We start from the raw sequence: 16,355 nt of genomic DNA on the forward strand, positions 1-16,355 counted from the left end.
GCAAACCACAAGGCAGATTTGTATAGAATGCACATAAAATAAGTGAAAAAGTATTGTACTAATTTCCAAATTTTACACAAGAAACTAAAACTAAAATAATACAAGACTAACAAAGGCCAGAGGCTCCTGATTTAGGACAGGCTCAAAAATGGCGGGGTTAAACATGTTTGTGAGATCTCAACCCTCCCCCTTTACCTCTAGCCAATGTAGAAAAGTAAACGCATATCAATACGCACATTAAAATTCAGTTCAAGAGAAGTCAGAGTCTGATGTCAGAAGATGTAACCAAAGAAAATAAACAGAATGACAATAATACATAAATAACAACAGACTACTAGCAGTTAACTGACATGCCAGCTCCAGACTTCAATTAAACTGACTGAAAGATTATGATTTCATCATATGAACATCAGGCACAATCCTTCCCGTTAGGGGTTTAGTATCATACCATTATAATATATATATGAGAAGAACATAACCTGTGTCATGCCAGCAACTGGTTTTTGAATAAATGTGTTTAGTTCCAATGCAAAGACCCTATAAGTCAATCAATATTAACGCCAAAATATGCAATCTTTAATGACCTGACAACAGTATCGTAACTATATCCCTTCTAAATAAGTCTATTTATAGGTTTTGTTAGTTTCTGACACCTTTGTGCTTTATAAAGAATATTTCCATAAAAAATTGGATGTGAAATACCTGAACGTATAAGAAGTCTGCATGCTGAGCTATATTTACGAATGATGTCCTTATACCAATGATAAAATTTAGTAAATGTTTTGACTAGTTTGTAATATCTAAAACCCTGGTGTAATAATTTTTCAGTAATACATAAATTTCTCTCGTTAAAATCTTAAAATATTGTTACATACAGGAGCGAATCGTACAAGTTGAGATATATAAACACCGTAAGATGGTGACAAGGGAACATCACCATCTAAAAATGGATAATTAACGATAGGAAATGAAAACTCATCTCTTTTATCATAAATTTTAGTATTCAGCTTTCGTTAGTGATATAAATATCAAGATCGAGGAAAGGGCAGTGGTCATTGTTAGTATTAGCTTTATTTAAAGTAAGTTCAACAGGATAAATTTCATTAGTAAACATACTGAAGTCGTCATTATTGAGAGCCAAAATATCATCCAAATATCTAAAAGTATTATTAAATTTGTTTATCAGATGTTGTTTCTATGGGTCTTTGCTGATTTTTGTCATAAATTGTAACTCATAGCAATACAAAAACAGGTCCGCAATAAGTGGTGCACAGTTAGTCCCCATTGGAATTCTGATAACCTGACGATATACTGAATCCCCAAAGCGAACAAAAATGTTATCTAGTAAACATTCAATGCATAATTATAGTATCAAAGCATAATATAATATTTAAGTCATGTTTCTCAAATTAACAATCTCAGGCGGATTTCCTTTCATTGTCAAAGTCATTTGGCAGCTGAACTTGATAAGCAGGGTTTGATATTTTTTCTCACCAAGATTAAAGCCCTCCACAACCAAATAAATGGGGATGTTTCCATGGGACACAGATGATGCTATGCCCCCAATTGCATATAACGTTATTAAGGAACATAACAGTAAGAGTGACACTATGCAAATGTGAACTTGATCTGAGTATTGGGATAATAGGCATTGAGCATAAGTTTTATTACATTTGGTTGAAGCAAACTAAAGTTAGAAAACAGAAACGAAAAGTTCATCTATTTTTCCATTTTTAAAGGGCATAACTCTAGAACAGTAAAATTGACATCTGCAAAATTCAAACCTAATATGTGTTTTGAGGTAGTTAGCATTGTGTAAAAGTTTCAAAACCTTTCAGAGAGAAAGGAAATGAAAATGCAGCATTTTTTCCATTTGTAAAAAGGCATAACTCTAGAACTGTTTAAGGTTCATCATAACAAACGGACAAATATGGCTGTATTTACATGCCAAAAATTACTCTGAGTACAGACTTACCTGTAAAGTTGGAAAAGTTTTTATGCCTAGCATCCACTAGATATAAAAAAGTTAAATCCATTTTGTGTTTCAGAAAGATAAAATCTCTTTTGGATTTTGATGGGCATTTGGGTGTTTGTTTATTTTTGCACCTTCTGAAAAAAGGAAAAAAAATGCCCAGCAAAAACCAAGAAAGATTTTATCTTCCTTAAACACAAAATGCATTTAACTTTTATATATCTAGTGGATGCTAGGCATTAAAACTTTTCAAACAGCACAGGTAAGTCTGTACACAGAGTAGTTTTTGAGGTAAAAATACGGCCATATTTGTCCATTTGTTATGATGAACCTTAAGGGATGACATCAAAAAATCAATGAAGGATTAAAAACTTAAAATTCAAATAGTTGGCGGTGGGGATCAAACTGCTGCATGTTTTGTATAAATTGACATCGATTTTACATATATCCTTATTGGTCAATCAGTTTTTCCCAAATTAAGTTAAGAGGGGGATAGGGGGGTCAGTGAAAAAAACTATATGAATTAAGTTTTTTAATTTATCCTTCATTGAACTTTTGATGTCGTCCCTAAGTCACACCATCAAAATTCAAACAGGGTCTGTATTTTGTAGAAATAAGCATTGTGTATAAGTTTCATAACATTTTATTGAGGCAAACTACAGATTAAGGGAACTAGACGAAAAAAATCAGTAATTTTCCCATTTGACAAGGGCATAACTCCACAATGGTTAAAGTGAAGCCACCAAAATTCAAACCTGATCCATGCTTTGTGGTTATCAGCGTTGTGTATAAGTTTGATAACATTTGGTTGAGGCAAACTAAAAGAATGAAAGTTAGAGAACGAAACCTTTGGGACGTACATACATAAAGATGAACAAGGGTAGAACTTAATGCCCCCTGCGTTACAGATGGGGCATAAAAAACATAGAAATGAGTAAACCCCTACAGTTTTTATTAAATTGATTGAACATTTGAAAGTATATTCAAGATTACATTTTGTCTTCAATGAAAGTATATTTAAGACTACAATGTTTCCACAATGAATTGGAATTCATTCAATTAACAATCAGGATAATATATTTGTCAAACTGTGTTACGTGGAGGTCACTTAAATCTGTTCAGAATAGGTTTGTACAGAGGAAGTCAGTTCTTGGTATTTTTGTGCATTTTTAACCTTGTCAGTAGATTATTTTCTGTCTGATGAACCAGATGGGAATATATGTGGAAAGTAGTAGATATATAAAAGTCTATCCATTATAAGCTAGGTTTTATTAGTGGAAGTTTCATCTGTCAGTGAGCTTTATTGAAATTGCTGGTCATGGTTATACATCATTTTATTGTCAGCATGTGTTAAATCTTTTTTTGTTTATCTTAACTTGAAAAATTTGCAACTAAAGTTGACTTCAAATGATAAAAAACATCAATCTCTTTAAATAATATAATTAAATTCCTGGGAGCACTACATGTGTCACATGATAAAATTAAGATTGGCATTGTTGATTAAACATAAGGCACCCTAAACTCAATTATAGGCTAGTCACATACTGTCTTCAGGCTTATGAATTTTTGTCTCTTGGTTTGACAAAAATAAAATACAATTCAAAATCTAAAACCTATCAAATCAACACTGAACAATGTATATATTTTGTTTCCAAGAGAAACATTTCCGGTTAACAAAACAAAATCTTTGAATGGAATCACAATCCATTCACATATCACCACTCGAGTAAAAGTCAAGAAGGAGCTTAAGGCTCAATATAACTCCAGCCTCTTCCTTAGTATTGACAGGCTTATATTCTTGTTACTGTCTTAATTGCAATAAAAAACCCTTAAATATAACAATAATTGAGGATAAGACAACTTCCAATCCAAAAATCAATGGAAATTTCTGTTTTAATAACCACTTCAGACTCTTTACTGACTTCCTTTAATCAGTTATCTTCTACAAATTAAATGCCTAAATGGATAGAAAAATGCTGAAAATCTGCATTTGAATAGTGGCGGAACTGCAATAGATATTATGTCTATTATGAATATTTGTAATACATTGACTACAGATTCTTCCTAATGTTTGAATTTGAATGAGGGATAATAATAAAAAGTATTTTGAAAATTACACTAGTCTTCCTGTCCAAAACAAGTGAGCTTTCAATAAGGACCAAATATCCTAAGACCGGAACAAACCATAAATTATTTTAGAAATTAAACCTAAATCACCTTGATTCAATATCTAAAATCAAAGCATTAATGTTGAGAAAATAACATCTTTCATGTCTAGTTCTGATAGTTTTTGGAAACCAGCTGCGGGGTTGTTGCTCCTGGTAATAAACTTTGAAACTTAAGCGATATCAAGGATGTATTTTGGTCACAGGGTGGGGGATCAAATATGTTTTTAATTGAACAAATCCTAGTTCTGATCTCATCTTCTCCCTTGAATCACAGATGTCAAGATTATAACCTGACTATTGTTTTTAAGGACAATAAATCCAAAAATTCATATAAGTTCCAATTAGACAACTCTTAATCCAAGTCACAATTCATAAAAGTACTGCCTTCACTGCTCATGCTGTCAACCTATATTTGTTCCACTTAACAGAAGTTCCAATGGAAACTTTATTATAAACAATGTCATAATACCTGTAAACCTGTCGGAACAAATATTCTATACTATTTATTCCGTTAGGAACATCTAATGTAATATTTATTCCTGTGGAAATAATATTCCAGAATAGTTTTTCCATTCAGAACTTCTATTATGAAGGAACTTCTATTCCGTGACACCAAAAATGACTAGTGTAAAAACGGTACCACTCAAACAGGAAAACCAAAGGTCTAATCTATATAAAAAATGAAATTACGAGAAACCACACATACAACCAACAAACATTGAACATCAGGTTTCTGACTGAGGACAGATGCAAACAAATGCAGCAGGTTTAAACATTTTAATTGGTACCAACCTTCACTCTTACCTGAGACAATAGTGTAACGTCACAACATAGAAAGACACTCTATAAAATATTAATTGAAATGGCCCAACTCAATCAAAAGACATATTAAAATAAGTGACATACCCTGAACATAAAAAAATTCATCTATGACAAAATGTAAATACAAAATCAATAAAATAAAGGGTGAGAATTTAGAATTCAGTATTTTTTGGTTTTTTGTTATGTTGTAGATTTTGTATCGCTGTTCATTATTGCTAGTCCTTTACAGTTTATTTATCACAGTTTTTTGGCAAATATGCTATAATCTTTAAAAAAAGATAACATTCAAGGATAATGACTTCTTTTTTTGATATACAATATTATCGCTTTTTTGTGCATTTTTCCTTTGATCTTTTTTTGTGATAATTTTCATATCATGCTTCTCGCTTGAGATGGAAAAATTATCACTAGAAACTAAGGAGGCCACGTGGCGTTGCTAACGAAATTGACATTGAAATTGACAACGTTGTCATAGGTAAAATAGCGATAAACAGATTATCATTGGTCATCTCAACTCGATTGCTTTTCTCACTTTCGCTGTACCAGCTCAAGCGAGAAAATCAATCTCGTTGAGATAATCAACGATAATCTATAATTCTATCGACATCGATGATACATACTGCATACATGGACTATTTACAATTTTTGTTACCCCAATTTAAGTGCAATGAAAATATTAAATATGCAATGAAAACTATGTATCATTTAAATGAATGCCATAAGTTAATAGCACATCTTATTGGGAGACAACTGATGGTATCCGCAGTCATATTACATATGACATTGTATATTGTTGGTCCTGTTTGCTGATTAGATATAGGAAGATGTGGTGTGAGTGCCAATGAGACAACTCTCCATCCAAATAACAATTTAAAAATTAAACCATTATAGGTTAAAGTACGGCCTTCAACACGGAGCCTTGGCTCACACCGAACAACAAGCTATAAAGGGCCCCAAAATTACTAGTGTAAAACCATTCAAACGGGAAAACCAACGGTCTAATCTATATAAACAAAACGAGAAACACGTATTGTCTACTTTTAAAGTTAATATCATGTAAAGCAATAAAATTAGTCAGTCATCATTTCAGTTCAATAAAACTATTAAATATTGTATACATTCAATGTTCTCATTTTGACTTGCAAGGCTTATAACAGTTTACTTATGATAATACCAAGCCTTCCATTTATTTTTTTGAAGGAAGTATAATTTTGATGTGTTTAATTTTGTCAACTTTATCTTAGGCAAAATATAAACTAAAATATGCCTACAACTATACAAGACTATTTTGACTTATATATGATTGAAATAAGGAGACAAATATAAAAGTAGTTCAAATTCTATATGTAGTCTTATCTCTTTACCACATTTTGTTTCGTTATCAGTGTCTGGAATAAATTTCTGCAGTAACAGTTTTAAATATGATTTTTTTGCCTACTTTATTTTTTTTGCATCTTACATAACTTATTCAAGTAAAGAATTTTTTAATTATATCTTAATATAATCTGACAATAGCAACTGCTTAAACATGTAATAAATAAATAAATAAATATATCATATAAAAAATCAAGAAAATGTTTTTCATAGTTAAATTCTTACCTTTAGTGTTAGCCTCTTTTAGCCAGGACAATCAAACCCAAACTCCTAACTACCTACTCCTTAACCAGTACAATCCATGATAAGAGAACTACCCACCATCTACAAATACATCATAGAAATCGTTACATAAACTTCTCACAGTAATAATCCATACAGGACGACAAAAATCTATATCCTCACTCCTACCAAAAATATTTCACAATTAACACCAGAATAAAAGTATCGGTTTGAGAAGTTTCCTTTTTAGACTAATCAATATAAATGACTCCTCCTTCTCTGAAATTGATCACTTTGTGATTAATCATTATACTTATGAAATTGACAATTACTGTATATATGTTTCCGAACTGATTTCTTGACAAGTCTTATAATGATTATCTACTAAAAACTGCAAGATCTTAGTTAATTAAAACATTACTATATATGTTTGAATAGATGTCAAGCTGAAATCTGCTTTCTTTAACAATACCTTTGGAAGCATGAAGGAAATTCATTGACAAAAACTTTACAAAACATGAAGCACTATTCATACAGAATTATTTAGTCTACATTATTTCCATAGGAAACAAATTCATTCAAAAGATTTTTCTTAAAAGAATGTTTTTTTTCCTTCAAGTCACCTTTATAAACAGTGAATGACTTAAAGCAAATTCAGTATCATTAGCATTTCTCATATTCTTATCTTGCATTAAAAATTTCAAAGATTCTATCAAATTTCATTTTATTTAAATCCTTAAAATTTCAGTTTACTATTTAAGTATATAATGCATGAAAAAAATCAAATATGGAACATATTTTCAAAACCACACTAGTAATTGTTATTTTCAAGCATTTCTCCTGAGTGTCACACGAAGGTTGGAGGTAATTTACTGTTAGTGTTTTCTGACTTCCTAACATATCTATATTACTATTTCAATGTCAATACACTCTTCAGTTGACCAGCAGATGACACAACAAAATTAAAGATTTAGAGTACCACATTAATGAGCATGCTAGCACTCACTGCACACATACAATTTAATAAAAATCACACATCAGACAACACTAGAAAGTGCATGTCCACACTTGTAGGGAAATAAAAACATAATTTTTGGAATACCTCTGCCAACAAAAATTCACCCATCAGACAACATATGTCTGTGCCCACACTTGTATGGAAATAATAGAACTTTTGGAATGGCTCTGCCATTCAAAGTTACAGAATAATATGAAGCATCTATGTAATGTCATCATACTGAAACAAACCATGCAAGTATCAGTGAAGCCCTAAATTCATTAGTTGGGTTTACTCATAACATGTTTAATTTGCTAACCTTCTAATAAAACAGCAGTTATTTACTCATTTTCTCTTGAGACATACACTACATGAACTCTTCAATAGAAAATGGTTCTTTATATAATTATATAACCATTCAAACTCACTTTCCAAGTAAAGTGCTCCACTGATGAAAAGCCGACGGAGATCAAATGTAAGTACCTTAAAAAATTTCAAACCACAAAGCACTTAACAATAGAGCCCACTTGAATTAAATGTATGTACCTATTTCCTTTAAAGGGATTAGTTTCACAAAGGGTCAATATTAGACCTATAAATAGTTTCATGAAAGTTAGCTTCAGATATAGTAGTTAACTGATGACAAAACTTGTAAAATATATAGAACAAAATTTGTAAATAATATCACATGTATAAATAATTTTGAAAAAATTTGTAGAGATAAATTGTATAACAATATATATATGACAAATATACAGGTCAATAAGTCCCGAGGATTGAGGGCACTTTTGATGTCATAATTGTGCACTCTTATGAACAATCATTATTTTGATTAATGTTTAAGCTAAATTTTGATAGTGTCCACATGCATTGACCACCATCAATTTTGTTAATGTTGTGTTTCTATAAGACCTAAAACATTTTAGAATAATAAATTTTAATATTTTGGTCTTTGTTTTTCAGAAGGATTGAATATACCTTACAAATCCCAAAAATCCTACATCTGAAGGTGTCAGCATGGTTACAAAGAACACCAGACATAAACAGGGTTTTATTTATTCTAATTTGCATATCCAAGGTTATTATAAATATGGGTTTTATATATGTTACAACAAACTTGAATTCTAAAGGTCAAATTAAGACTTTCCTATCCTAACTACTCCTTTTTCTTGAGATACTTTTATTCTTTTATAAACTGTCATGTCATCAAGAACTTTTAAAGGATATAGACACTCTAAAAATCAAGTGTCCTATTACAAATTGTAACACATTTATACAGGGGAAAATGAGCAATATTAGTAGTACATGTACCAATTTATTTGGCTGTATTTGCATCTTTGAAGTGTTTTCTTGTTTCACTAGCAAACTTGAAGATGTCTAGATAAGTTAAGGTCAAACTTATCAATGTCGGTTCAAACATTTTGACATCACTTATATGTCCTTTTCAAAGTTATTAAGGCCTGGTCAACCTATTTCATGTCACAAAGCAGTGATTTTATTAAGAGCTGAGCCGAGTGATATAAACAGCGGGACGGTGGATAAGTTTTATTATTTTCGCTCCAAGCAAACTAATATCATAAAATCTTCAAAATAAAAATATTTTCTCACAACAAAGGTGCTTTGTGGGAAGAATCAGTTGACAGTGCCAGTTTACAACTTGTTCAGGTGCATCCATTTATAAGCCATAGACAAATATTTGGTATATGAAGTGATCTTGTAATATACAATGGCAGTCTGGCAGGTTTACTTGACCTTGACCATATTTTCATGACTTATTGGTCAAGCTAGATTTTTTTGTAGTCACACCTGTTTTCAGATATACAATAAACAATAGGTCAGATAATACATATGTCAATTGTCATGTTATATCTATAGTGAAACCTTGCATTTTTTGTTCTTGAAGGCTTTCAAAGAAAAATTCAATCAAAATCTGTAAAGAAGGCAGAGTCAAAGTTGTCACTCTTTGTTATATAACAGAATCTCTTTGTTTTGAGAGAGATTATTTTATCTGAAAGGATGAAATGTATGTCATTCAGTTTTATTTTATTGAATATTTCAATTTTGTTTGTATTCCCTTGTGAAAATGGTGCAGGATATCACAAGATATCCCCAGGATATCTCAGGATAATCTTGAGAAAAATCACAGGGCAATCTTGAGATATCCTGATCCTGAGATAGGGTTAAACATGGGACGGTATTGGAACAAGGATATTCCAGGGATATCCAGAGACAGTCCAGACCATAAATATCCTAGTAGAAAATCCTGTTATAATCCTGTGCTCAGGATTCCTCAGGTCCTGGTCTCAGGAAATTATCCTGATGTCAGGATTTACAGATTTGCTTGCATTGAGTAAGCCCTGAGATAATCCTGGTATATCCTGTGAATATCCTGACAATGTCCTTAGTTTGTCAGGATTAGATTTGCTTGCATTTAGTTGGTCCTGGTATATCCTGAGAATATCCTGTGAATATCCTTAGAATGTCCTTACTTCAGGACCAATAAATGTCTTGCATGAATTCTATTTATAAGAAATTACAAAATTTGAGTAAAATCCTTTTTTAATGCACATTTTTCTTCTATTGCAAATATTTTCTTAAATTAGTTTGAATCCATATTCCTTATTTTAAACAAGGGCAGATCCAGCCATTTCAAAAAGGGGTGTTCCCAACCCTGGATAATAAAAGGGGGTTCAACTATATGTCCCTATTCAAATGTATAGATTGTCCACAAAAAAAACCCAGAACCCTCCCCTGAATACACAACTGATAAGGTAGGTGTTTGCCCTGGTATCATTTTTCAATGTACATTTTTTTCTATTGCAAATATTTTCTTAAATTATTTTAAATCCATATTTACTTATTCTAATCAAGGACAGATCCAGCCATTTCAAAAAGGGGGGTTCAAAACCCATGATAAAGGGGAATCCAGCTATATGTCCCTATCCAAATGCATTGATTATCAAAAAAAAATTAGAACCCTCCCCTGATTATGCCACTGATAAGATAGATGTTTGCCTTGGTACACAGGGGCTTGTTTAGTGAGTCGAACGAGGTTTTACTGTCAATGGCGGTCACTATCCTATTTAATGCAAGATATCAACCCCAATTGACTGTTTGAATTACGTTACATGTAGTAAATATCAATTTATTTATTTAAAGCAAGAATTGTAGTTGTATGAAAAATAAGTACAAATGAGTATTTGTATTGGCCATGTTAAATAGCTTATCTCAAAGGCTGTTGAAGTTCAGATTAAAAAAAAATGCCTTGTATTTAATGATTATTTAACTATTAAATTAGATTCTAGTACTAATAAGCAAACTTGTTGGTCATATTTAATTGCTTAATGCCCATATTGTTATCTTAAATTACCAATAACAAGAATGTGTCCAAAGTACATGGATGCCCCACCTGCGCTATCCTTTTGCATGTTCCATGGACCGTGAAATTGGGTAATAATCTAATTTGGTATTAAAATTAGAAAGATTATACTATAGGGAACATATGTACTAAGTTTCAAGTTGATTGGAATTCAATTTCATCAAAAACTACCTTGACCCAAAACTTTAACCTGAAACTTCCACTTTCATTTTCTATGTTCAGTGGACCGTGAAATTGAAGTCAAAAGTCTTAGAAAGATCATATAATAAGTAACATGTGTACTAAGTTTCAAGTTGATTGGACTTCAGCTTCATCAAAAACTACCTTGATCAAAAACTTTAACCTGAACGAACGGACGCACAGACGGACGAACGAATGGAGCCACAGACCAGAAAACATAATGCCCCTCTACTATCGTAGGTGGGGCATAAAAATGGTACCCCAGTGGAGGATCAAGGAGAGGATTCTGGGGGGGGTTGGAACCCACCCTTTTTTAGCAAGATCAATGCATATGAAAGGGTTTATAGTACATAGTTTGAACCCCACCCCTTTTTTAAAATGGCTGGATCTGCACCTGTACCCACCCAATATTAAAACTAAAGTAACTATGCGTCAGATATAATAATATAAAAGGATACATGTAAAGTTTCTGCTTCTTTCTGTAATATTTTGTTGTCTCTGTTCTTCCAAGTAGAATCGCTGAATAAATGTAACTGAAATCTCCACGGAATCTGTTTTACTATCAAAACTGGCAGCTCCATTTTGATATTTAATCATTCAATCCCCTAAAAGTATAAAAAAAAAATCCACAAAGAATCAATTGTTCTTGATGTTTTAAAGCAATAAAATTCAATTGAAATATTGTTGCCTGTTTATACACTACATCGGAAGCTGTTAAGGAATCAAATTCATTTCAAAACCCTCCCCCTTTTTATCCCCTGAAGATTAAAAAAACTGGCTACTTATTATTTTCACAAAAGAACAAGTCAAACAATTCAAAAACTATAAATTTTAGGTAACTACCAATAATCATATGTGGAAACAATTATTCATTTTGTTTATATAATTAAAAATAAATTTTCAAATATGCTTTCAGACTTTCTGATGTTGCTTTGCTCAAAGAAACCATAAAAAAAATCATAGTTCCTCAACAAATTATATTTTATAATAATATACACATGTATGTCATGTTAAATTAAATTTGTAATGCACTTATCTGAAATCTTTCTGCCTGGAAATGTCTTTTCCGTGTTTCCATCAGCGTAATCTCCATTTTGGTGACGTATTACCCAAGAGTGCACTTACGCTGACGTTGAGACTGTGACAATCTCGCCCCAGATAATATCGGCCAGAAGTTGATCTGTGCCGTAACGGAAGTATGAAAATAAATCAAGGGTGTCGCAAACAAATATTTATTAATATGCAGTTTTATTAAGTATAATAAAAAAATAATCTTTAGCTTAAACAGCACATGGTGCATGTGAATAAACAAGTGGACTCACTTGGAAGGTATTTTTAGGGCCGAACTGTTCAGTACGATTAAAACCACGAGGTCAAGGTTTGTTTACATTGTACATACGTTGAGAAACGTCTGTCGTTGGGCCTATCTATCATTGATCTGATATTTTTCTAAGTTATTTGTATGCCGGACGACAATTAATAGAAAGGCACATATGTGAACTTGGAGAAAATCAGAATTTACATCTTTAGGGAAAGGAAGAGTAAAAAAAACTTCTTGCAGCAAACCAGTAACGGCAGTGACAGTCCCACACGCAGTGTTACCAGTTTTAAAACAATAAAATGTACCACCGGTATTGTAAATAAAACCAAACACTTTGCATATATACGGCAATGACTAAATTGTGTGTTTTTCAACACTTCCAAAATAGTTCGGAATGTGATTTATTATTGATGTGTCATTTAAATTATAATCTTAACCTGCTTAGGCTAATAGACCAATGATTACTCTGAAGTAAATTGGCTGTTATGATAGACAAGCTTTGGAGTTTCTCGGACACCCTGCTGTTTTTATTGCTAAAATCTATTACTTTGGAATACTGTCCTCGTTATGCTTCCATGAACAGTAACTGTGTAAATAAGTTAACTGTCAAAATATGTTTAATATCTTTAATTAACACCAATAATCTTTGCACTATGCCATTAATAACTTGTGTATTTCAAAAATGTTTGACAAAATAGTTTTAGTTTCTTCCCTAAATGACTTTTCTCTAACCCTACACAAATCCTGGCTAAAACACTATTTTCATGTGAATATTTACTTTTTTTTTAAAACAACACCCGATAATTTTAATCCCGAAGATTTTCTTTCTTATTTAGTTGAATTTGTGATATAGATTATATTATTTCTTAAGTCTCAATACCAGGAATCATCCAGGACTTTAAATTTTTTTTGCATTCGGAAAGAATTTGTAAAGTATCTGAAAGTTGGATGAATGTTGAAGGAAAAGTCCTGACATATCCTGGTCTATATTATATTTATTTTTTAAAGTCTTGAGATATCCTGAGAATTCCCCTAGTTTAAAGCTGCTTGATTTGAAAGTCCTGACATTTCCTGAAATTCTCCCATGATTTTTTTCCCTAGAAAAAGGGCTAAATGCTTTACAGGATATTTTCAGGATATCCCAGGATAATCTTGAGATATCCTGATTAAAAAAAATGTCAGGATTTATTTCTGCAAGGGTTCTTTGGCCATTTGTCTTCCTTTCTTCCATGTTGATAAACTATTACCAATCAAATACTTTTAAAAATCTTTCAAGAAATTATTCCAACAGAAACTTTCTTGTATATTTTCAATCAATGTACTAGAAAATTAACAATCTATGAATTAAGTGAAAAGTATGCACAGACGAGATCTTAGCATGACAAAATTTAATTAAGTTTCTAAGAATTGTGCAATACTGCAACGTAAAAGTACACAGGACATCATTAGTATACACTTTAAAAAGATTTGTTTGACAAATTTTTACCAAACAACTTAAAAACATTTCAAAATGCAATTATAAAAGCAAATCAAAATGATAGCATGGAGGTCTAAATAGGTACATGGCTATATCTAAGCATTAATAACACAATATGAAGGCTAGGCAAATTGCAATTTCTAAGCATTAACAATATATATAATGAAGGCTAGGTGTAGGGCAATATCTTAGCATTAACCATTTTGAAATAGGTTTAAACTACCCTTACCTGGCAAATTTCTTACACTTTTCTACCATCATAATTATCATGTAGACTTAATATTTTCTTTAAATTCTTTTAAAATTGATTTGACAGCTACTGTCAGTCACAAACTGATGGAAAAGTCTCAATACTATTATATTGGGCAAACTATTACTGTGCATCAGGTACCCTCTTACAAAAAAGTCCTGAAATGAAAATGAAGATTTAAATTTAACCAATATGAAATTCTAAAATATTATAAAATATATTCAATATCTAAAGTATGCTAAGCAATACATCAGTAAATGGGTACTACTCAAATTTAATCTGTTAGGAGAACAATATTGAATTATGAGAAATCAATCAGACAATGACATAACTTGCTACAGAACAACAATGTTAAATTATTTCCTGAATATTGTCTGATTAATACAAATCAATTAAGTTATTACATAAATGTGTCATAATTATTGAACTTTTTCATTTTCACCGATTCTTAAATACATCATTAAATTCATGTTTAATTTATTGTCAGAGATATTTTTCTGGTTCTTTAAATTGATTTTATTTCAATTTCAATTTTACTTTTATAACTGGCATGACTGGGGAGATGCAATGGAAATGAAGCATATCCTGGCTCATTAAGAGAACCCTTTGCTGTTTTAAAAACAGAATATTCAATACAAATTTCAAATGAAGTATGAATTTGGAAGGTCTAATATGACGTCTTTCTTTGTTTTGCTTTGCAAACAAAGCTGTGTTCTAATTAGCACAAAACATGTTTGACACATGCACACAAGCTGTTTTCATTCTCTTTATTTCATCTGTATCCTAAACAATATATATATTTGCTGCTTACATAAAATTGTATTCAGCCAAATGTTTCTTAGGTATTCTAATATGACGTGCTTCTTTCGCTTTGTAAACAACACTGTGATAAAATTCTCGATATATCTATACTTAGCGCAGACTCCTTGGTGTACATAATAATGGCTGTTACAATATACTTCCCACGTAAATCCACATGTATTGAAACCTATTTGCAAACCCTTTGTCCATTTAATTGTTTTAAAAATTGCAATTCAGAAAAGACAAAATCACTTTTATTCTTATTCGGATGCATAATAAAAAGAAGTAATGCATAAGAGCTCGGAGAAACCAACAAAATAAAAATTAAATAAAATTTGCGAAAGTCTATTAATGTTTTTGGCGCATTTAAGTCATTTCAAAACATGACGTCATACAAATGAAATCTCTAGAGTTGAACGTTTTCTGTTACGTTAACTATTGACATGTCGTTTACAACTGTATTAAAATTGATTATCAAGGTAGGTTATGTTTGATTTTCTATTCTATTGCATTATTCGCATATGTACTGATTTCAGCAAGTCAACATGGCGGCTCATTGGTTACGAAATGTCAACTTTGGATTTGACGGTAGCTCACGGGAAAAAACATATAAATCAACATGACAATTGCTGGTTTTGAGACTGAAACATTTTTTTTTTCAGCGATTGTTCACGAAATAATCCGTGCAATCTACGGATCTATTAAAATGATAAGCTTTATCTAACATGGAGTAAAAAAGAACAGCCATACACACAGATTTACCCACCCTCGCTTCAGTTTTTTTAATGATCGTATTTGTCCTATTAGAATCGAAATAATTCATGGAAGCCATAGATTATTGGAAATTTACACATGGCCTGGGCCGTGATATTCGTTGATTTTATCCCTCGCTAACGCTCAGGATAAAATTCGAATATCACGGCCCAGGCCATGTGTAAATTTCCAATAATCTATGGCTTCCATGAATTATTTCTTAATTTACCTATTAGAATAGAAATAATTCCTGTATGTCTTGTGCTTTTTCCCCCACATAAATAGGCATTATATTTGACTATATTTTACCTCTTGCTAGTGTTCTGGGTAAACTATCAACAATTATGCCTCCACATGCTAAAATGAGCAAAGAGCATAACATGAAGGAATAGTTTCTTAATTTGTGACTGTTTTAAGTCTGTTGACTTGTTACAATAAATAGTCTTCACCCAATCCTATCACAGGTGGTCCGCGACCACAATTGTTGTCCCTTGATTTTCGTTGTTCACAAATATAGTCCCTAGTGTTGACAGTGGGTTACTTGCCATTAATTTGTATACCCTTTCCGAATTTGTTTCCCATGTTTAATGCCTCAAATTGCAAGAAGGGGGTGATATTACACTGAAAAAAAATTTGGGT

The 16,355-nt window shown here is 31.6% G+C and overlaps 1 protein-coding gene across 3 annotated transcripts in view; it reads right to left on the minus strand.

Moving 5' to 3' along the window:
* LOC134724690 (high-affinity choline transporter 1-like) overlaps positions 1–14,292 on the minus strand; it is a 44,506-nt gene extending 30,214 nt beyond the window's left edge. Inside the window, exons 1-2 of one of the 3 annotated variants that reach the window (XM_063587860.1) lie at positions 14,142–14,292; positions 6,562–6,660 (exon numbers count right to left, since the gene is read on the minus strand). The gene's annotated coding sequence lies outside the window, so the exon portion shown is untranslated. Of the gene's footprint in view, positions 1–6,561; positions 6,912–7,874; positions 8,131–14,141 lie in introns of those variants that run through there. The other 2 variants (XM_063587861.1, XM_063587859.1) reach the window with 2 other exon arrangements.
* Between the last annotated feature and the right edge of the window lie 2,063 nt (positions 14,293–16,355).

This window comes from Mytilus trossulus, chromosome 7, assembly GCF_036588685.1.
Source record: "Mytilus trossulus isolate FHL-02 chromosome 7, PNRI_Mtr1.1.1.hap1, whole genome shotgun sequence".
NCBI classification, from domain to species: Eukaryota; Metazoa; Mollusca; class Bivalvia; order Mytilida; family Mytilidae; genus Mytilus; species Mytilus trossulus.